Source organism: Pinus tabuliformis, chromosome 9, assembly GCF_031772625.1.
Source record: "Pinus tabuliformis cultivar Carrire ecotype Pingquan chromosome 9, CPIR1, whole genome shotgun sequence".
Lineage (NCBI taxonomy): Eukaryota > Viridiplantae > Streptophyta > Pinopsida > Pinales > Pinaceae > Pinus > Pinus tabuliformis.
In genome coordinates this window covers 1356533915-1356557573 of record NC_142307.1, presented here as the reverse complement: position 1 = coordinate 1356557573, position 23659 = coordinate 1356533915, and the positions used below count along the sequence as shown (strand labels likewise).

Below are 23659 nucleotides of genomic sequence, written 5' to 3'. Positions count from 1 at the left end.
AGGAATTACTTCCCCAATAGGTAGGAGATTGTTCTTGATCTTGGTGATCCTTAAGAAATATGCTTGCATACTCTCATCTTTGCCCTTCTTAATTTCCTTCAGCTTATTTCTAAGGAACAACACTTGATTTGCATCATTAACTTTAAATAAACTGACCAGTCTATCGTAGATTTCCTTGGAGGTGGTCAGCTCAGAAACATAGGCCACCAGGCGCTTGTCGATAGAGTCCTGGGTGATCTTACTTGCTTTGAATTCTCCCTTGGTCCATTTGTTCCTAGCAGCAGCGGATGCATTTGATGGAGGCTCAACAATCCGGCCTCTCACATGGTCCAACACTTCTTGCTCTTATAATGTTAGATCGAGAGACATCTTCCATCCATGATAGTCAGACTTCTCACGGAGTTTGTCTTCAGCAGGGAAGTGTGCTGAGGACCCCATGACTTCTTTAACATAGATTTAACAGCCTTCGGTGATTGCTCTTGCTCTTGCTCGGGCTTTGTCTTCACCTCAGCTCTGATACCATGTTAAATTATGGTATGTTCTATGCTTAGAGCAGTTTACTTAATTTTCTTCTTATTAGCCACAGATTAGCAATCACATATACATTAAGTGAAGTGCGGATAGAACATTAAACGATCAACAGAAAACAAGCCAAGACAAGAGACACAAGATGTGGCGGCTAGCCAGGTACAAACCCCAATGCGAGGAAACCCTTTGATCAAATCTTCTTTTATCTTTAATAGTTTAGCGGAGAGAAATAGTACAAAATCAGAATTCTGTAATTTTATATTAGCAGCAACAAACCCTAGATCAACAAAGTCAATCTTGGTCAAACGAGTTGAAATTGACCTCCAATATGATTGGTCAATTTCCGGTCAACTAGCCCTCGAATAGCCTGAAGAAACAACCCTTGAACAACCCCAAAAACACAGTTAAACTGCAGTTAACTGAAGTCAACTTGCTGCCCCAAACTAGGGCAGTCAACACTGGTCAAACCAGAGGTTATATCACCTCGGTTTGCGTGCCAAAATTTGCGGCCTGCCTAGGAGAGGCAGCGACACCAAATCCGCATTCCTAGATGGTCAACACTTGGTCAATGCTGGTCAAAGAGATGACCTGCAGCCTTTGCGTCCTCCTTCCTGCCTCTGCCTTGCCCTACTCCGTCTTCTTTTCCAGCGACACGTGTGAGAGAGAGAGATGCTCCTTTGATGTGTAGGAGAGAGAGAAGATGAGTGATTGGATGAGTTCCAAATGACTCGACCTCTCTTCTATTTATATGAAATGCTGGGCATGTGTGCCACACACTCAACTGCTGGTCGACCTTGACAATTTGTCAAGTAATTAGAAATAAATTCATATCTCCATAAATACTTGTCAGAATTGGATGATCTTTAGATCAATCCTACACCTCTCGATGAGAGGAATCTAGGAAAAATATCAGCAACCATAAATAAGGTGACCCACATGGAGTTTGGCCCTAGTTGCCAATTTTAACAAGTCTTCCTAAAATCATCAAGTGCCACTCCAGTGGTCAACAAGGCCAATACAATATCTTCCAATAAAACAACCCAACAACATTCATAAATATGTTTCCAGCATCAAAATATATCAAAGACAACTTTCCCTGTTTGTGGTCAATTGCAGTCAACTTCAATCCTTGGGAAAATTCGAGTCAAAATTCTCGGTCGCGTGCATGAGGAGCTGTGGAAGCGACTGAAGGATCCCAGTCGCTCCCTTGATTTCTGTAAGCTAACGATTGTGGTCGATTTTGCTCTATGGCAAACCTGCGACTGTAATCCAAAAACCCTAAAACATATGCGAGCTTCGAACCTTGTAATTTCAGACCTTTGTGAACCTTTGTTGTCGTCTCTGCCTCATACCTGTGCAAGCCAATCAATGAAGAAGAGCCAAAGATGCTTGGTGATGTCCAAATGAGCTTGAGGTCACTTGTATTTATAGGCTCCCATGGATGTCCAATTTTCTTTAAGGTTGACCTTGTCCAAATGTGCATATGTGGGCTTTCCTTCATAAGTACACTTTCCCTTATCTGATTTGAGTGATCTTTAGGTTGATTTTGGTCCTCTCAAAAAGAGGAATTCAATGCAATCATCATCTCCTTCAAATAAGTTGTCCAAAGTGGAATTTGACCGTAGTTGCATAATTTAACACATGCCTGAAAATATCTAAGAAAGTCATCAAAGAATGCTTCAATAGATGAGATACTCATACGTTTGCAACTATGTAACCATGAATTATGACCATGGAGGGATCTCATAAATAGCAACATGAGGACATCATGATGAACCAATTCAGCCTTTGAGGCAAATGTGGCAAATCTTGTCACATGATCAATTGCAGATAGTGGATCACTATCAAACTTGGGCACCCCACATATGATAGTCCAGGAATGCGAACAATGTCTAAGGCAGGGAAATCATCAAAGAAAGACATCCTATTAAGCTAGGCATATCAGTCATGTAGGAGTCATCAGGGTGAATTCAAAGTTGCTTAAAGAGATGCTTGCTTCACTCTACAATCATTGACTTTGAGGTTCAATGAGGAATTAGGGCTTTGTTCCTCCAATAGAGTCACCAAGAATGATATGTTAATATTTTCGTATGGTGTAATATCCCTTACCAGGAATATTCCTCAAACACAAGCAAAACTCCAACCAGAGATGGACTGGGAGGGCATTTACTAGATATGTCGCCTCTGAAAAGAGGACGAGATCTGGAGGCTACCTGGCCTTTTCCAGACTCTGTCTAAGAGTATACGAGAAACACACAAGTGGTATAATAGTCGAAAATGCTAAAAGAGATGCAAATAACAATGATGCAACATATAATAATATAACCATAAGCAGATACTCAAGAGATGCAGAGAGAATGCTGAGCCATTTTATTATACTGAGTAATAAAATGAATACAGGAGGTGATCAGGCAGATGGCACCTCGACTTGCACCAGGCAAGTGAAGAAATACACTCAAAATAGCAAAGGAATGACCTCTCTCTGAACTGCGTCCAAGCTGCTGGAGAACTGTCGTGCTGCTGCTGTTTCTAGAAATAAAATGAGGATTTGGGGCTGCTCCCCTCATCAGAAAAGGCTGAAACTCTGGAATCGGACTCTACTCAAGAAACCCAGAAAAGACCAGAAAGCTTTTCTGAAATGGCCGACTCCCGAAAATCACCCCCTTGGGGTTCTGCGCAGTCCCTCAATGCTCTGTGCTGCCACCGAATGAAACCCTCCAAAAAACTGCCTGAAACCCCTGCCAAAACTCTCCAATATGTAAGAGCTGATCCCCTACTCTACCTCTCAGGACAAATCCTCCTACAAACCCTCAACCCAGACTCCTGCTAGAAAGAACTGCGTCCTCCTCTCAGTGCTACGCAGTCCTCCACAATGCTGATGAAACTGCTGCTGAAATGCTGATGAAACTACTGTTGGAATGCCAATGGAAATACCTTGCCCGAGTAGGCACTTGAAGTCCTCCGGGGCTAAGGGTGAGATCTCTGAACGGAGACACTCAATGCACTAAACAGTGCTACAGACTAGCTAAACAGCTAGCGTGCTCTAAGTCGAAATGACTATCACAAATGCTCATAACAGGAATGATCAAAATGAGGGGGCTCCTATCTCTTTTATAGCCTTTGCCTCTCTCAATCCCAAGGCTCACCTCCTCCTGCGTGATTCTCCTCTTGCCACGTGTTTCTTCCCTCCTGCGCAGTTCCTCCATGTGTCTGCGTGGGCTTCATTTCTGCGTCCCCCTTTTGCCCCCTTGGCTCCCCTTTAAGTCACAACGTTGTGCTACTAGGAAGTGACTTTTTATTCTAAAAGTGAGTTATGTCCCCTTTCCTCACTTTTTTATTTACAAATAACTATAGAAGGCAAAAATTGAACAAAATCCAATATTCCAATTAGCCATGGCTAATTAGGAATATTATAGTCTCCCCCGGCAAAATGTTGCTTGTCCTCATGCAACTGAAGTGATGGATGCTGTAAGATCTTCTCATTCTCCGAAGTGGCATCCTCATTCGGCAAATGCTTCCACCTCACCAAGAATTCCCCAACCGTCCTGCTCTGCAGCTGCCTCTCCCTGGTATCAATGATAGCCTCTGACTGCAATACCAAATGCCCCTCATCATCCATGGGTGGTAGCTCATCTGTCACTGTCACCTGCTGCCCCAATGCCTTCTTTAGGCATGATACATGAAAAATGTTATGAATCTTGCTGTCTTGGGGCAGCTCCAACTCATATGCAACTTGTCCAATCCTGCGTATCACCCTGTATGGCCCATAAAAGTGGGGCTTGAGCTTCTCAGCCCCCTTCTGCTTCAGTGATGACTGTCGGTATGGCTATAATCGTAGGTAGACCATGTCCCCTACCTCGAACTGTCTCTCCACTCGACCCCTGTCGGCATACAGCTTTTGCTAGTCTAGGCTAGGTTTAAGTAGGTTAGAGTAGCCTAGGCTAGGGAAGGCCAAGCTAGGCTATGTTATTCTAGGATAGAGTAGGATAGGATAAGATATGATAGGATAGGCTAGGCTAGAGTAGGATAGAGTTGGTTAGGCTAGTCCATAATAGGCTAGATTGGGCTAGGCTAGTGTAGCTTAGAGTAGGCTAGGATAGGATGGGTTAAGCTAGGATAGAGTAGGTTAGGCTTGGATAGAGTAGGCTAGGCATGACTAGGCTAGAGTAGACAAGGCTAGGTTAGGCTAGTGTACGATAGTAAGTTAGGCTAGGCTAGACGAGATTAGGCTAGACAAGGCATGAGTAGGCTAGGCTAGACAAGGCTAGACTAGGGATGGCTAGGCTAATGTAGGGCAACCTAGGCTAGGCTAGTCTAGGATAAGCTACAGTAGGCTAAGTTAGGCTAGGCTAGTCTAGGTTAGGCTAGATTAAGCTAGGCTAGGATAGGCTAGGATGGAATAGGCTAGAGTAGGTTATGCTAGGATAGATTAGGCTAGACTAGGCTAGGCTAGGATATATTAGGTTAGACTACGCTAGGATAGAGTAGGCTAGGCTAGGTTAGGCTAGAGTAGGATAGAGCTGCATAGGCTAGTCTAGGCTAATCTAGTGTAGGCTATGCTAAAGTAGGTTAGAGTAAGCTAGGTTAGGCAAGGTTAGGTGAGGCTAGGTTAGAGTAGGCTAAGCTATGGTAGGCTAGAGTAGGCTAGGCTAGACTAGAGTAGCCTAGAGTAGGCTAGGCTAGACTAGACAAGGCTAGGCTAGGCTAGAGTAGGCTAGGCTAGATTAGGTTAGGATTTAATAAGCTAGAGTAGGCTAGGATAGGATAGAGTAGGTTAGGCTAGGCTAGGTTAGGCTGGGTTAGGAAAGGAAAGAGTAGGCTTAGTTAGGCTAGGAAAGAGTAGGCTAGGCTAGGCTAGGTTATGCTAGAGTAGGATAGAGTTGGCTAGGCTAGGCTAGAGTAGGATAGAGTTGGCTAGGCTAGTCTAGGTTAGGATAAAGTAGGTTAGAGTAGCCTAGGCAAGGAAAGGCTAGGCTAGGCTAAGCTATGATAGGATAGAGTAGACTAGGATAGCATAGGATAGGCTAGGCTGAGCTAGAGTAGGATAGAGTTGGCTAGGTTAGTCTAGAATAGGCTAGAGTAAGCTAGGGTAATGTAGCTTAGAGTAGGCTAGGATAGGATGGGTTAGGCTAGCCTATGATAGTGTAGGCTAAGCTTGAGTAGGCTAGAGGAAACATGGCCAGGGTAGGCTAGAGTAGGATTGTAGGCTAGGCTAGGCTAGGTTAGACAAGGCTTGAGTAAGGTAGGCTAGACAAGACTAGGCTAGGCAAGGCTAGGCTAGACAAGTTTAGGCTAGGCAAGGCTAGGCTAGGCTAGGCTAGCGTAGGCTAAGGTAGGCTACGCTAGGCTCAGCTAGGCTACAGTAGGCTAAGCTAGGCTAGAGTAAGCTAGGAAATGATAGGTTAGGATGGAATAGGCTAGAGTATGTTAGAATAGGCTAGGTTAGGTTAGGTTAGGCTAGGCTAGGCTAGGATAGGATAGTGTTGGCTAGGCTAATCTAGGCTAACCTAGAGTAGGCTATGCTAAAGTAGGTTAGAGTATCCTAGGTTAGGCAAGGTTAGGTTAGGTTAGGCAAAGCTAGGCTAGCATAGGATGGGCTGGTCCAAGATAGAGTAGGTAAGGATAAGAAAGAGTAGGCTTAGTTAGGCTAGGAAAGAGTAGGCTAGGCTAGGTTGGGTTAGGCTGGCATAGGATAGAGTTGGCTAGGCTAGGCTAGAGTAGGATAGAGTTGGCTAGGCTAGTCTAGGCTAGGCTAAAGTAGGTTAGAGTAGCCTACGCTAGGAAAGGCTAGGCTAGGCTAAGCTATGATAGGATAGAGTAGGCTAGGATAGCATAGGATAGGCTAGGCTAAGCTAGAGTATGATAGAGTTGGCTAGGTTAGTTTAGAATAGGTTAGAGTAAGCTAGGCTAATGTAGCTTTGAGTAGCCTAGGATAGGCTGGGTTAGGCTAGCCTAGGATAGAGTAGGCTAGGCTTGAGTAGGCTAGAGGAAACATGGCTAGGCTAGGCTAGGCTAGGTTAGGCAAGGCTTGAGTAAGGTAGGCTAGAATAGACTAGGGTAAGCAAGGCTAGGCTAGGGGACGCTGGCCCCAAAATATTTAACATATCTATATGCGAAAATAGTTTGTATATCATAAAGACAGGAACATAGTCCCACGATATACATTTGAGTCACCAACATAATAAAAAGTACATAAATCTACATTATAAATGGGAGAAAGTATTACAAATGGTAGCTTTATGAGTCTACCAACAACATTCTAGTAGATTTCACATTTTCAGGCCAAGGAAAGAGCATTCTTAATCAATGTTGGCCCATAATACCTGACACTCACCTCTTTGTGTGTTGTGGTTTCTCTGCGAAAATGACCCCCAGAAAGCCCTGAATGTAGTTATTTCAAAACTTTTTTAGAATCTTCCCATTCCAAACAATGAAGAAAAACTCCACCAATTTTGTTTTCTAAAAAGGATGTTATTCATTACATTGAAAGGAGTTTATTTGAGTCTTAATTATTTTATTTTCCTCACATCTAAATAATGAGTAGTGTCATGCGTCGGGAAGATATTGATATCAATATACCATGAGTAATAATTATCTGGAACACATGAAATTTCATTCTAAGTTAAAAATGCTTCATCATTTGAATATAAATCATCGTCATGTGCATAAATAGAATCAACGAATAGCTTACAAATACCTTTTCCTCTAACAATTTGGGATGGTTTTGTCTCAATGTCATATTGCTGGAGAGCTATTCCCCTTCAAAAGCATAGCTCATAAACGTGAAAGGGATTTCATCATTTTGATTGTTCTTTTAGGTGATAACAACAAAATATGCACTATCAGATGCAAACGTGTACATAGTGAAGTGGTTAGCAAAATTAGGACTCATTTATCAAGCCACAACAATCAATGTCCATTTCCCTCTAGATGTTGACACTAGAATTAATTAGCCCAAAAGTAATCATCGTATAATAAATAGTGCTCCATATATTTTTAAAGGTAATCTTATGCTAATCTACAGGATAGACCATAACCTAGTTGTAAACTAAAAATTTGTCCAATAAAAACAACATATCAGAGCCAGAGACGTGTTGTAAAATCTACTCCATGGGCGAAACATGATAGTTTTCATTATCTTAGGATTTATTAAGATTGAAAGAATGGACATAAAGTTGAATATCACTATTTTTATTTCTTACAAGAACTAGATTTTCTAACCACTGAGTGTGTTAGATAGTAAATATTATCCTAGCTACTAGACGTTTATATAATTCACTTTTAAAAGAAGGTTCAAGTTTGGGATTCAATCTTCTAAGTTTCTATTGAAAAGGAGTTGTTTAAGGTTTCATTGCAATCACATTTTGCATTACATTTTGGTTGAAAGTATTTAAATCATCATAAGTCCAAGTGAACACATGTTTTTATTCCTTAAACAGTAGGATGAAATATGACATTTCGTTTTTAGAACAATAAACCCTTAATTTTATATTTTTTGGATTGACTTTACTTCATAAATTGATAGTTTTATATGGCATACAGGAAATATTTGTTTTAGAATTCGCAAACACTATAAATTTTTCATGGAGATCATAAAAATTCTCTAATTGGACAATACATTTTAAACCCTAAGCATTTTATAACATTTTAAACCCTAAAACCTAAACCCTAATCATTTTCTAACATTATAACATAAAACCCTTAAGGAGAAATCAAATTACCTTGTAAATGCCCCTAGTCGCCAAGTAAACAAGGAACAAATTCCAACACAAATGTAACCAAGGACAAGGCTTAACGTAGAATGAGAGCAATAGAGAATTTTTTTTAATGAATACAAAAAAATTTAGTTTAATAAGTGAGTTATGTTAGATTAACAGATCTAGTATCGAACCTTGGAATTTAAATTGAGATGGAGTGCATAAAAGAACCCATACAAGAAATTACAATGAGTACCAAAGAAAAAGGATGGAAAAACAAGAAAGAAGCATTATAAATTGTTTCAAAGAGGTAAGTAAATACAAGAAACTATATGCATACAAATATATTAGTGAAATGCGAATGAAATACCTCTTCTTTAAGAGCGAAGGATGAACACTACTATTTATAACCAAGTTTTCCACGAAAATATCTAGCTGTGAGGAAAACACATGGCAAGTTTTGAATTGATAAAGGCTCGAATTGATAACTTGGATAACAATGTTGGTTTTAAACATTGCCAAGGTAGAAAATGTAGGATGAGGAAAATAGATTAGTATATAATGGAATAACCCTTACTTATAGTAGTAAGTTTAAATGTTGCTCGCTTGTAATTTACTTGGAGTGAAGGGAACCTTGAAAAAGGTAAATAGGAACAAAGGTGATTATAGTGAGTAGAGACAATATAGGGAACTAACTCTTTAGAATGGAAAGTATATAATTTGAAATGAATTAGAGGGAACAAAAACATAAACTAAGTGGTGTTATACAAGGAGATCTTGTAGTTAAATTATAATCATATTAAATGAAATTGATATCCTTTGCAACAAACAATGTCAATGGATAATAATGTGATACATTAAAGCAATAACTATATATAGCCAAAAATTGAATTAATAAATTGTCAATCTTTAGAATCCAAAATAGATTCCTTGTAACGTAATGAAAATTAATAGCTTATACTAGTAGTATATGACATGGAAATGGGGTAGATAAAACAATATAGATACTAGTATTTTAGATTCATGATCAATTTTAGTAATGTTAATGCAATTTTTTTTTTTTTTTTTTAGTATGAGATGGACCTATGTTACACTTAGCTTACTCTAGCCTAGCCTATCCTAGCCTGCTTTAGCAAAACTAAACCTATTCTAGCCTAGCCTAGTTAAGTCTAGCCTACAGTAGTCTATCCTAGTTTACTGTAGCTTAGCCTATCCAACTCTAGCCTAACTTACTCTAGCATAATTGTTCCTAGCCTACTCTCACCTAGCTTAGCATACTCTAGCCTATCCTAGCCTATCCTATCCTAGACAAGCCTAGCTTCCAGTAGGTTGGCCTACCCTAATCTATCCTAGCTTAATTTGGCCTATCCTAGCCTCACCTATTCTAGGCTATCATGGCCTACTTTACTCTAGCCTAGCCTATTGTAGCCTAGCTTACTTTAGCCTAGCCTACTGTAGCCTACACTAGACTAGCCTACATTACACTAGCCCTAGCATAGCCTACTTTATCCTCACCTAGCCTACTTTATCCTCACCTCCTCCACCTTCACCTCCTCCTCCACCACCTTCACCTCCTCCTCCTACTCCACCACCACCACCACCACCACCACCACCTCCACCTCCTCCTCCTCCGCCTCTGCCTCTGCCTCCGCCTCCACCTCGTCACAAAACCTAAAAAAAACCAAAATTGCATATCATTTCATTCTCTTTATTTATAATACTGCATATCATTTAATTATATTTATTTATAATACTTATTGATTCATTCTTTAGAGTGATAATTCAGATATCAATATATACATGATAATATAACAAATAACATGTATACAAATTTGCAATATAAATTAGTAATTATGAGAACAACAATTTAATTAAAAAAAATTGTAAAATTTATATAAATAGTATCAAAAGCTGTTGACAAAAATCAGGCTGTTGACAAAAATCACACCCAAGTCAATGTTTATTTTTAATGTCCAAAACTATTTAAAATCAATAGATTAATTATATAAAATATTTAAAAAATAAGATAAACAAAAAGCAGAATTACAATAGACATAAATTCTGGTAACATACAAACACAACACAACAAAACTTCATAAAACCTCCACTGGTCATAAGCGTTATTATTGTCGTGTTCCATCGTACTTCGTGGAGATTATTGTTATGTTATGGGTTCTATTTTCCTCACGGAAGCCCCTGCGGCTTGAGCTAACAGTTTTCAGTTTACAACATATGCAGCGTTTTTCTGTGGACAGTACATATATAATATAATTTTTTTTTTTCAAGAACTTGTGCTATTGCATTTATATACTGAATAATTTGATTTTCCCTAAACTAATCATTTACTTTCTTGATAATCACTTCATTGCCTCGAAATAAGAAATTAACCACATCAAGAAAATTTAAAACACAGAAGAAGATCAAATACTTGCTAGGGTCGGAGACTACGAAAACCTGTATGGATTCATGAAGCGATTTGACAGCTTCCATGCGATCTTCCTATCCCGCAAACTTCATACAAATCTTCAATAATTGCTTCGGAGAAATGGAGTAATGCAGGAATGCAAACTTTTTATTAGAAAATCGATCCACACGATAACGTCCTCCGCAGATATGTTCAGACGCAGGTTGTCTCTCGCATATTTATTCCTCTTGCCAGCGGTTGTCATGGATCACCATCTGTCGGACATGGTATTGCACGAGTATAACCACTCGCCGCCTTTGCAGAAACCACAAATTGAACGTCTGGAAGTGAACAGGCTCCCAAGATAAACCACAACAACATTGTGGATCGAACGCATGACCTCATATATTCAGTCTGACCTTCTCCAACAAAGATACATAGAAGCGTGGATCGAACACACGACCTTCATATATTCAGTCTTACGCTCTCCTAACAAAGACACAGAGGCAACAACATTGTGGATCGAACACACGACCTTCATATATTCTGTCTGACTTATTTTCTTTAATGGGCACACATTGAAACAATTGGGAGAGATTGCTATTTTGAAATCCGGCCTGAACGATGAAGAAACGACTATGAATTCCGGATTAACTAAATGCTACGGTTGAAGAGATTGCATTGTGAAATCCGCTTTGAACAATGAGGAAACGGCTACCAGCTCTTAACTAAATGTTAGGGTTGAGTTAAATAAATATTAATTACAACAACCCAAAAGAAGCAAAATGGAAAAAAGCAAAACGTTACCTAAATTTAGAAAGCGGAATATTAAATACATTATTGAAAATCCCAAAAACAAAACCAAAAAAGTTGCGATGGTGAAATCTGCTCGCAAGAAACGGCTCAAATTCCTCCACTAGCTCTTAACTAAATGTTAGAGTTGAATTCAACAAATATTAATTACAACAGCCCAGAAAAGCAAAAAGTTATCTAAATTTAGAACGCTTAATATTAATTACATTCTTGAAAGTTACACAAACAAAAACAACAGGTAACTTTGAATTAAAAAAACAAACAAACAAAAATAATTAACTTTTAACTTTGAATTAAAAGAAAAACAAACAAACAAAAATAATTAACTTTTAAATTTTAAAAAATGTAAAGTAAAAAATTAAAAGTTAAATTTAAAAAAAAACAAACCAAAATAATTAACTTTTAAATTTTAAAAAATGTAAAGTAAAAAATTGAAAGTTAAATTTAAAAAAAAAAAAACACTTAATTTCTTGTGAGGTAAAAGATTGGAAATTTCAAAGTTAGTAAGACCGAATTGTTGATGGAAAAATTAAAAGTTAAAATTTAAAATAACATTGATTTATTAGTACAACCCCCTTATTATATTGTTGTACCCATGTAGTCCCCATATTGTTACTATTGTGCCCCATAGAAGCCCACTATTGTTATTATTGTGTCCTTACATTATTATTGTTATGTCAGCTCCGATTATATTATGACTCCTTAGACTCCTATATATAGAAAGGAGGTATTGTCATTTGTATCATCTAAGAATTGTTCATTTGTGTAATGTAAAGGAGGTTTCCCCCTCGAAGAGGCTGAATTCTAAGGCGTTGATCTATCTTTTCTATCTTTTTGTGAACTGGTTTCATAACATACAACCTCTCGTGCGGAAGGAGCTTCCGGCTCTCAAAGGCTATAGGGTGACCTCCCTGCATCAATACTGCGCCAATACCCTCTCCCGATGCATCACACTCCAAAACAAATGGCTGCGTAAAATCTGGCAATGCAAGCACTGGGCAACTGCTCATAACCTCCTTGAGCCTGTCAAAGGCTCGCTGCGCTATATTCGACCAACTGAATGCCCGCTTCCTCGTCAAATTTGTCAGGGGTGTAGCAAGCTGTGAGAAACCTTTGACAAACTTCCGGTAGTAAGTACAAATGCCAATGAATCCTCGAAGTTCCATCACATTTCTCGGCTCCGGCCATTCTCTGATGGCCCTGATCTTCTCCTCGTGGACCCTCACTCCGTCCACCCCTATGATGTGTCCCAGATACAACATCTCCGTCAACCCAAACTCACACTTGGAGAGTTTGGCATAGAACTGCTGCTCTTGTAAGATACGCAATACTGTCTCAATGTGCTGGAGATGCTCCTCCCAAGTCCTGTTGTAAATGAGAATATCATCGAAGAATACCAACACAAACTTCCTCAAGTGACTACGGAAGATGTGATTCATGCAGGACTGAAATGTAGCTGGGGCGTTGGTTAGCCCAAAAGGCATCACCAAGAACTCAAAGTGCCCATAGTGACACCTGAAGGCGGTCTTGGGAATGTCCTGCTCCCTCACGCGAATCTGATGGTACCCAGATCTCAAATCAATCTTTGAGAAGAAACGTGCCCCTCTCAACTCGTCCATCAACTCATCGATCCTGGGTATGGGGTACCTGTTTTTTAGGGTCTTCTTGTTCAGGGCCCTGTAGTCAATGCACATCCTCAATGTACCGTCCTTCTTCTTCACCAACACCACAGAAGAAGCAAAAAGACTCGTGCTCGGTCGGATGTGCCCAAGAGCCAGCAACTCTTGGATAGCCCGTTCAATCTCATCCCAATAGGCCTTGGGGTGCCTATAGGGGGTGGTAATCACGGCCTGTATGCCTTGCTCAAGCTCGATGGTGTGCTCAAACCCCCAATCTGGTGGCTGTCCTGGTGGAATCTCCCCAAACACTATGGCATACCGATCAAGGATAGACTGTATCTCTGGATGTACTGTCTGCCCTGTAGTCCCTGCCTTTGATGCACGCAGCTCCACTGCCCACTCTATGTCTCCCTTTCAGAAGACTGCCTCCATCCGATGAGCCGAAACAGTCTGAGGCGGATATGTGTGCTGTCCCCGTATCTTATCATGCCTCCCTGTCTTCTCATAATCCCACTCCATCTCTAGGGTCTTCCAATCTGTCGTGACCTTCCCTAGAGTGATAAGCCACTGAACGCCCAGTATCAAGTTGGTGTCCGGAATATCGACCACGAAAAAGTGGTCAGTCAATGTGTAGGTGCCCATCGTCACTGAAAGCTCTGGAACATAACGAGCACGCGTCATGGTCTGATCTCCGGGACCAAGACTGAAAACCCATCGAAGCTCTCTCTCTGTATACCTCTCCGCTTAACCATCTGTGCATCGATGAAGTTGTGGGTCGCCCCAATGTCAAGCAAAACGGATACTCGCTGGCCACGTACTGTCCCTCGTACGCGTAGCGTCAGATACTTGGGAACTCCTCGCAATGTTGCAAGGGCCCCTCCGGTGGGTGCAAAAGATGCACCACCTGCTGCTGGCAGTGGAGGTGGCAAAGGTCCCCGTACGGCATGGCTATCTCCTGCCTCCACATCATCTTCGTCATCCTCTTCTCCACTACTCTTGGAGAAGACCTCAATAAAATGTGCTTTACCAGCAGCACAGGTACAGCTATGTCCTGGTGCCCATGGCTCCTGACATGTGAAGCACAACCGCTTCTTCATAAGCTCCCTCCTAACATTGTCATCAATCTGTACTCATCCTGGATTCCCCTTTGGAGGTGGAATCCTCACATCCTTCCCCTTAGATTGGAAATTCTGTCTTTGGGGGTAAGGTGTCCGGGTCTTGGGTAAGACATCCTGTAAGTCCCGGGTCCTGCTGATAGCGTCGTGGAGTGTGGCTGGTCTAGTGGATCGAACTAGATCCCGAAGTGGCTCTACTAATCCCTCAACATACATATAGACCCTTCGTGCCTTGGATAGGTCTGGCACCATCACGGAGACCCTCAAGAAATCTGCAATGTAGGTCTCTGGGCTCCCTGCCTATTTGAGCCTTGTCAACTCAACAAAATGCTGCTCTGGATCCCTCCGATCAAATCGCTCCATCAATCTCCTGGTAAACTCAGCATATGTCGTCACTGTGGAGTGCCCGAGTGTAACCATCCCATGAAACCACCAATCCTGGGCCTCACCATCCAAGTGCAATGTTGCCACCTTGATGGCCTTTGTCTCCGACATCTGGTTAAGCTGAAAATAAATGTCCAGCTTCTCCACCCAAGACTTTGCCGAACTGTTTGATGACCCATCAAACGTAGGCAAGTGGAATCTACTCGCTGCACGGTGGGTGTCACCATCATGGTAATGCCGGTACCCTCTGTGATGGTCACGGGGTTTACTATCCCGCTGGAGCTGAACAAAATCTCTAAATGAGAGGGCTTCCCTGAACTCCTGCCCATAGGCCTGGTACTCTGCAAAATAATCGCCCATATGTTCGGGCTCTGCCTCCTGCTGGGCTACGGCCCCCATGTCTGCTCCTAAGAAAGTGGGCATGGTAGAGCGTGTAGGGGCATGTGAGGCCACCTGATGCGCAGTATCATGCTGCTCTAGCAAATGGTGGGATGCACTCGATCCCTCACCACCCTGGAAAACTCGTGGGCTCTCACGCTGTCTGGCCTCTACTGCCGTGAATCTTTGCCCATCACCTCAATCTGCCTTGACAGATCCTGTACTGATTTGAGGAGCATATCCGCAAATCTCTTCTCGTCATCATCTGCCATCGGAGCTTCGCGCTCTGCGTCCACCACAAGCTCCCTCTGTTCTTCATCTACCACAGGCTCCTCCTGTTTTGCGTCCACCACCGGAACACAGTCTCCCTCTCTGTAAGTGTTCTCTAACCTACGCCCAGTGTCTCTGTACCTTCGACCTTTGTAACAGATATAGGGTTTTTCCCCCGGTGTCATAGATTGCTAGCTCCACAGGCTGAGCCAGATCTATGCTTTGATACCACTGTAATATCCCTTACCAGGAATATTCCTCAAACACAAGCAAAATTCCAACCAGAGATGGACTGGGAGGGCATTTACCAGATATGTCGCCTCTGAAAAGAGGACGAGATCTGGAGGCTACCTAGTCCTTTCCAGACTCTGTCTAAGAGTATACGAGAAACACACAAGTGGTATAATAGTCGAGAATGCTAAAAGAGATACAAATAACAATGATGCAATATATAACAATATAACCATAAGCAGATACTCAAGAAATGCAGAGAGAATGCTGAGCCATTTTATTATACTGAGTAATAGAATGAATACAGGAGGTGATCAGGCAGATGGCACCTTGATTTGCACCAGGCAAGTGTAGAAATACACTCAGAATAGCGAAGGAATGGCCTCTCTCTGAACTGCGTCCAAGCTGCTGGAGAACTGTCGTGCTGCTGCTGCTAGAAATCAAATGAGGATTTGGGGCTGCTCCCCTCCTCAGAAAAGGCTGAAACTCTGGAATTGGACTCTACTCAAGAAACCCAGAAAAGCCTAGAAAGCTTTTCTGAAATGGCCGACCCCTGAAAATCACCCCCTTGGGGTTCTACGTAGTGTCTCAATGCTCTGTGCTGCCGCTGAATGAAACCCTCCAGAAAACTGCCTGAAACCCTTGCCAAAACTCTTCAATATGCAAGAGTTGATCCCCTGCTCTACCTTTTAGCACAAATCCTCCTACAAACCCTCAACCCAGACTCCTGCCAGAAAGAACTGCGTCCTCCTCTCAGTGCTGCGCAATCCTCCACAACGCTGATGAAATTGCTGCTAAAATGCTGATGAAACTACCGCTGGAATGCCAATGGAAATACCTTGCCCGAGCAAGCACTCGAAGTCCCCCGGGGCTAAGGGTGAGATCTCCGAACGGAGACACTCAATGCACTAAACAGTGCTGCAGACTAGCTAAATAGCCAGCGTGCTCTAAGTCGAAATGACTATCACAAATGCTCATAACAGGAATGATCAAAATGAGGGGGCTCCTCTCTCTTTTATAGCCTTTGCCTCTCTCAATCCCAAGGCTCACTTCCTCCTACGTGATTCCCCTCTTGCCATGTGTTTCTTCCCTTCTATGCAATTCCTCCATGTGTCTGCGTGGGCTCCATTTTTGCGTCCCCCTTTTGCCCCCTTGGCTCCCCTTTAAGTCACAACGTTGTGCTACTAGGAAGTGACTTTTTATTCTAAAAGTGAGTTATGCCCCCCTTCCTCACTTTTTTATTTACAAATAACTATAGAAGGCAAAAATTGAACAAAATCGAATATTCCAATTAGCCATGGCTAATTAGGAATATTACATATGGGGAACAAGACACACGTCTCGTGTCGCCGAAAACAACGCCAAAATGTTACCGCTTAATCTATTAGGGGTCATTGGAGGGGTTCCAAGAGGCAACTACTAGACCAAATGACAACAACGAAATAGGGACCCACTGTCACCTTAGTCGTTTTCCCCTGCTCTTTACGGACTTTCACCGATGGGAGGAGTTCCGGTATGAAGGAAATGACAAGGATTATAAGGTCAATGACTAGGTGTGGTGTGATTTCCAAAGACCATTTAAAGGAGAGGCTAAGATAATGGCTTGCTTGCTTCAAAAGCAAGATAAAGGCTCTCCAAGAAAGGCTTAAGGATGGGAATCAAGGTCTAGGGATTTGTGATGATACAATAAGATAAGGTATCCTAGAAACAAGATCTCCAAGATGGAATAGGACCTCTCAAATAAGCTTTTGAAATAAGCAATTGCTTCTAGGATAGGTGTTGCTAGACTTGAGAGACCTAACGTGGGTCCACACGAGACCTAGGTTTTTAGGATTTTACCATGGGAGGAAAGCCTCCTATATGCACACTAGATCAAGTTAGGACAATGAAGGGTTCAAATGATTAACTTCCTTTGAGTTTTATGTGCAAAGATCCTCAAGAGGACCCTTTACCGAGACATTCAAAATGATTTCCAGGACGCCTGCTAGGGTTTGAGTTTTCTCACAATTTGATTATCGGAATGGGCTCAAATTTGGAGGAGAGCTAGAGGAAACATCAACGTAGAAGGCTGTCCAATTGGTTTTGTAAGAGCTCCTCTCTATTGCAATTCACACCAAGGCCTAACAGGCCGTCTAGGTTTAACGCAAATTTTTTAGAAAAGGGAGAAAAGAGAAGGAAGAAAAGGTTTGATCACCAAATTGGCTCAGATTAGTGCCTTGTCCTTGGTGTTGAGAAATCAATGCTAGTAGAATTAGGGTTAGATTTCTCCTTCTTGATATTTACTTGTGAATTATGTTGGCTTCTTTTACTTATTTGTTATATTATCTTTCATCAAGCAATTACCAAATTATGTGTGCATGAAGATCACAAAAACGCAAGACACAAGATGTAGGCACTCTCCCAGGCCTAATCTAGAGGAAAACCCATTCAAAAATCTCTCCTTACAATAGTTTTTCCTGAGACTCGTCAACCTAGACACAGACATCCTCCACAACAAGTCAACCTTTCCTTCTTCGATCCAACCTTCGACCTAGCAGCAACAACACTTCGACCCCAACAACTTCGACTTGGCAGCGACAGGCAACAACTAGCAGCAACAACAACTTTGACTTTGACAAAGAGACTTCGATCTCCTAAAGTAGCCCACATGAGAGGGAGAGAGACATCTCAAAACTTAGATTTTGTCCTTCCCTTCTTGACCAATTTCGCACTCCTTTTAGCCTCCTTCTTCAAGTTCGCACTTTTCCCAGCTCTTTCTTGGATATCGAACTCGTGAGAGAGAGAGTGTCCAAATGAATTCGATCGACTCCAATATATAGGCTTTTGGTGAGGTCGAATAGCCCAGTTGAGGCTGACTTGATCTCCTTGAGGCTGACTTGGTGTGGAGGTTTCATAATTCATCTTTGACTCAAAAGTAATTCTTTTTACATTGTTCAAAAGCCCAAGAAGGGTCTCATAAAATATATAATGACTCTAATGACTCAATATTAATCCTAGGAGTCCACAATGGGGACTTTGACTAATAAAATGATGACCCAAGCATGAAACCCATGCTTTAATAAGTTACTGTAACAATGATAATTTTTTTTTTTGATAAATACATTTATGAAGACCAAACCTAGTTACATTTTCCAACACTTTGCTATGGAGTCTGTGCTTCGAAATTTGGCTGAAATTGTCTTCAAGGAGGCTAGAAAATGATGCCCTAGCAAACACTCTCTAGCGTTTACCTACCCAAGGTTTATGGACTTTCATGGAGAGAAAACAAATTTTACTCCAATAGGAACATTCATCTACTTGTTATCAATGAGTAACACGCACAAATTTGCATTCTAACATTCTTTTACAATGATATTCAATAATTAGGGCCTGAAAGAACAAGAGCTAGTTGCATAATTTCCACACATTAGACATTATTTCATAAGCAATTTTTTCTTAACAAAATTTACTTTCAAGATAACAAGAGATATATCCAAATCCAAGATCAGAAGATGGCTCCAAGAGAACGAAATTTTCAACTCCAAGGATATCGAAACACATCAAGAGATCTCCAATAGAGGAGCCAAGAAAAACTGCAAAATTCTCTTGAAGAGAGCTAATCCCAATCCAAGTGATGATGAATGTTACAATGAGGTTTTCATGTATTTATCAGTGTTCCACGGGGACGCGTCCCCCAGGGTGGGGTGCACGCACCCCGCGCACCCCACGCACCCGGGACGGGGAGACTCTCGGGGGTGCGTTTCCCCACGTCCCCCTTTTGGGGAGACTCGGGGAGACGCAAGGGGGTGCGTTTCCCCAGTGTGGGAGACTCGACTCCCCGAATGGGGTTCTTCTGGGCGTCCCCCCCGAAAATGGGGTTCTTCTGGGCGTCCCCCCGAAAATGGGGTTCTTCTGGGCGTCCCCCTTCATTTTTGTCTAATTAACCTTTATAAACTAAATAAAAAATAAAAAAAAATGAAAATTCATTTATTAAAAAAACATAAAAAATAAAAAAAAAACTAAATTAATAACTACAAATAAAAAATTACATTAATATTGAAAAGTAAGTTAGGGTTCAAAACTTAAAACTTAATTCGACTTTTTAGTTTTGACTTGCCGCCTTTCATGAAAACGCATTACCCTTCATTGTTCAACGCATTTTTTCGGTTCTCTTCCATTTTCTGAGTTCTGAACACAACAAACCTTCAGCGCATACTCCAGGCCAGGCAGCGACAGGTTCAGGTTGCTGTTAGGTTGAGGTAGCAGCATTCTCCAGCCGCAGCGAAATCGTGGACAGGTTCAGTTTGAGGCAGCAGCGTTCTTCCACAGCCGCAGTGAAAAATCGTGGACAACATTCTCCCACGCCGGCAGCAACATCCTCCCACGCCCACGCCGGCAGCAACATCCTCCCACGCCCACGCCGGCAGCAACATCCTCCCACGCCGGCAGCATCATTCTCCCACAGCTGCAGCTAAATCCTTCCAAGCCGGCAGCGGCATTCTCCACGCGGGCAGCGCCATTCTCCACGCCGACAGCATCATTCTCCCACAGCTGCAGCTAAATCGCAGCGGCATTCTCCACGCGGGCAGCGCCATTCTCCACGCCGGCAGCGACATTCAGAATTCTCCCACAGTCCCACGCAATAGATTTTAAGTTTTAGCACTGAACAGAGGAGGAATTCATTTCTGAAGTGATTTTGTGAGGAGGACGTTCAGAGGAATTCGTTTCTGAGGTGATTTACTGATTTTGTGAAGTAATTTTGTGGGATTTTTTGCTGTCTCTGAGGTGGTTTCTGAGGGCTTCTCAGCCTTCACTAATCTGGCAATTTATTATTTAAATTTTAATGCTGTTATTAATTATTAAATTGTTTTAACAGACTTGTGCCAAACCCTCCACGCAGGCAGCATTGCTGCTATACCATGGTCCTCCACCCAGCCGGCATATTTCAATATTTGCTGTAACTGTAAGCCTGTACAGTGTAAAGTGTAATGCAACGCAGCTGCTCCAAAGTCCAAACTTCCACGCAGCTGCTCCAGACTGTACACAGTGAGTTTGACTGCAATTTTTTTTAATTTTTTTTTTTCATTTTTCACTGTTTCAGTGTTAAAGTTTTGAAGTTTTTTCATTTACATGTCATTAAAAATTAAAAAACTCAGAACTGTAAATTCAATTGTTTGTCAAATTCACTGTTATTTTTTTTTTTTTTTAACTCAGAACTGTAAAATTTAAATTGTTTGTTAAATTCACCGTTTAAATTTTATTTTTTTTTAAAGCAAACCCTTCTTGCAGGGCATTAAATAATACAAAATCTGCAAAATAAACTATTTGCAAAATGAGTGACAGCGACCAAAGTGGCAGTGACAGTCAAACTGAAAATGAATATGATTCTCAAACGGAAACAAGGAGTCCTCTTCAAACTGAAACGCAACCAACAAGGAATGAAACCCATTTCAGTAGTACAGCTAGTGCTAATGTCATTTCACCGACTCCAACGGCAACCCCATCAAAGTCATTGGCAGAATATGCAAAGGGGACATTCAATCCAAGCAAACCTCTTTTGCTATATGCTACCAAAATCACTGGCCCTTCAACCCAACCAAAACCGGGAAGCACAAGAGGTGGGACACGCCATTGGAAATGCAACATTTGTGCCCATTCTTGGGCTGGGAGTTATAGTCGTCTCAGGATGCATCTTTTGGGTGTAGGTGGCAAAGGGGTTAGCATATGTTCACATTTAACACTGCTGCAAAAATCAGAGCTCTTGAGAATGCAAATGGCAGCAGATGCAAAGGGCATGTTCTCAAGCAAAAATGTCATGGCCCAGCCTCAAGAAAATTCTAATGAAGCCACAAGCTCAAGAAGAAAATCAAAGAAAGATATGCCTCCACCACCTCATATTGGGACTAAGGGTTCCCGCTCTTGTGCAGTGGGACCAACTCTTGCAGGGATGTACAGTAAGTTGAACCGTGATGATACAGATGATGCCATTGGCAAATTTCTTTTTGCCAATGGAATTCCTTTCCATGTTAGTCGTTCTCCTTACTACAAGGAGATGGTCAAGGCAATTGCAACAGCAGGACCCTCATATGTGCCCCCAGGTGAACATAAGTTGAGGACAGTGATATTAGAAAGGCAAGTGGCCAATATTAATGTGCAAAAGGAAACTTTGAGGCAGACATGGGTGAGGGAAGGTTGTTCTATTGTTATGGATGGGTGGACAGACATTGCCAAACGTCCACTCATCAACATCATAGTCACTTGCCGAGAGGGGCCTTTCTTTCTTAGAGCTATTGATTGTTCTGGAAAGCGCAAAGATGCAGCTTTCCAATTTGAGCTTCTTCGTGATGCTATAGAGGAGGTTGGCTCTACAAATGTTGTACAGGTTGTGACAGATGCAGCAGCAGTGTGTAGATCAGCAGGATTAATGATTCAGAGTAAATACAAACATATTTTCTGGACCCCTTGTTGTGTGCATGCACTCAATAATGCATTGAAAGACATTGGCAAAATTGAGTGGGTATCTAACTTGGTGACAGCTGCAAGAAATGTGCAAATGTTTATTTGCAATCACCACACCTCCTTAGCCATGTACAGGTCTCATGCGAGGAAGGAATTCCTCAAGCCTACTGATACCAGATATGCTAGTTATTTTCTTTTATTAGAGAGGATGTTGGAGGTGCAGTCAGCATTGCAGGCCATGGTTGTGACTCCAGATTGGAACAGATGGGCAGAATCCAAGACAGAGGAAGGGAAGAAAATCAGGATTCAGATATTGGATAATGATTGGTGGACAGATTGTGGTTATTTGGTGTCACTCTTACGTCCTGTAGTTGAGGTCATTCGCTACACTGACACAGATTCTCCTAGTCTTGGAGAAATCTATGAGACTTTTGATAGTATGTTGGATCAAGTAAGGGTGGCCATTCGTGAGAAAGATCCTTCCTTAGAGTTCTATACGACTCAGATTCGACCCATTATTCAGCGTAGGTGGGATCGAATGAATACACCTTTGCACATGGCGGCATATGCACTCAACCCAAAATGGTATGTGGCAAGAAGTGGTAGAATTCTTCCCATTGAAGATCCAGAGGTCAAAAAGGGATTTCGAGCAGCCATTACAAAGATGTATAGTTCAGAAGAAGGGAGATCCATTAGGAGACAGTGGATGCAATTTTCAAGTCTAAGTGGTCCCTTCAACAAGCCGGATGCAAGGGAAGATCGCAATGATTTAGGCCAGACTGACCCCATTGGTTGGTGGACCATGCATGGGGATGAGGCTCCAGAGATCCAACATCTTGCTATTCGCTTATTGTCTCAGATTGCTAGTTCCTCTGCAGCAGAGAGGAATTGGTCCACATATAGCTTCATCCACTCTATCAAGAGGAATAGACTTTCCTCTAGGAGAGCAGAGAAGCTAGTTGCAGTGCATAGTTCTCTACGTCTTGCACATAGGAAGACACCAGAGTATCGGAGGGGACCAGCAACACGATGGGATGTGGATCCAGAGGATAGTGCACAGATAGATGATGAGGATGGACCAGATGAGTTGCAGCATGGTTTGGTTGGAGTTCCATTGGTTACTCAAGAGAGTGACTCTGACTCAGATAACGACATTCCCATTGATGTTCCTGATGACTTCATGCAGCAGATGGATGTAGAGGACCAATCATTGAGATTGAGTCCTTGAAGTTGATTTTATTTTCAGTGTTCATTTTGATTTTCCATTTTTACTTTTAAGTTTTAACTTTTAACATTTGAGTTGTGACACTAGATATTGATGACCGACTCTTCACTCTGAACTATTTTTGAGTTTGAAACTTTGAGTTATATAAATTGAAAATTTGAATTTAGTGTTCAATTTAGAATTTAGAAGACTAGAATGATGAATGATGTATTCAAAATTTTCAATTTAATTTTTAGCTCAATGATTCAATATAACAGTAAATTATAGAATGATGTAAATTATAGAATGATGATTGATGAATGATGAATGATATGGATCAATGTACATTGTATTTGAATATTTCATATTGAATTTTATTATTGAATCTTGATGAATTAGCATTATTGAACAATGAATATGAACATGAAAATTTCAAAATTATATACATATATATAATATATATAATTAAAAATTATATTATATATACCTCGACGTCTCCCCGTCTCCCCTAAATTTCCCTAAAATTTCAGGGTTCTCCCACACGTCCCCTTTGTGCGTCTCCCCGCACCCGCGTCTCC

At 41.5% G+C, this 23659-nt stretch overlaps 1 protein-coding gene across 3 annotated transcripts in view; it reads left to right on the top strand.

Annotated features, from left to right (window-relative positions):
• The window catches only part of AGL26 (tRNA (cytidine(34)-2'-O)-methyltransferase), a 229321-nt gene that overhangs the window by 89303 nt on the left and 116359 nt on the right, over positions 1 to 23659 (top strand). The gene's annotated exons all lie outside the window — the stretch shown is intronic.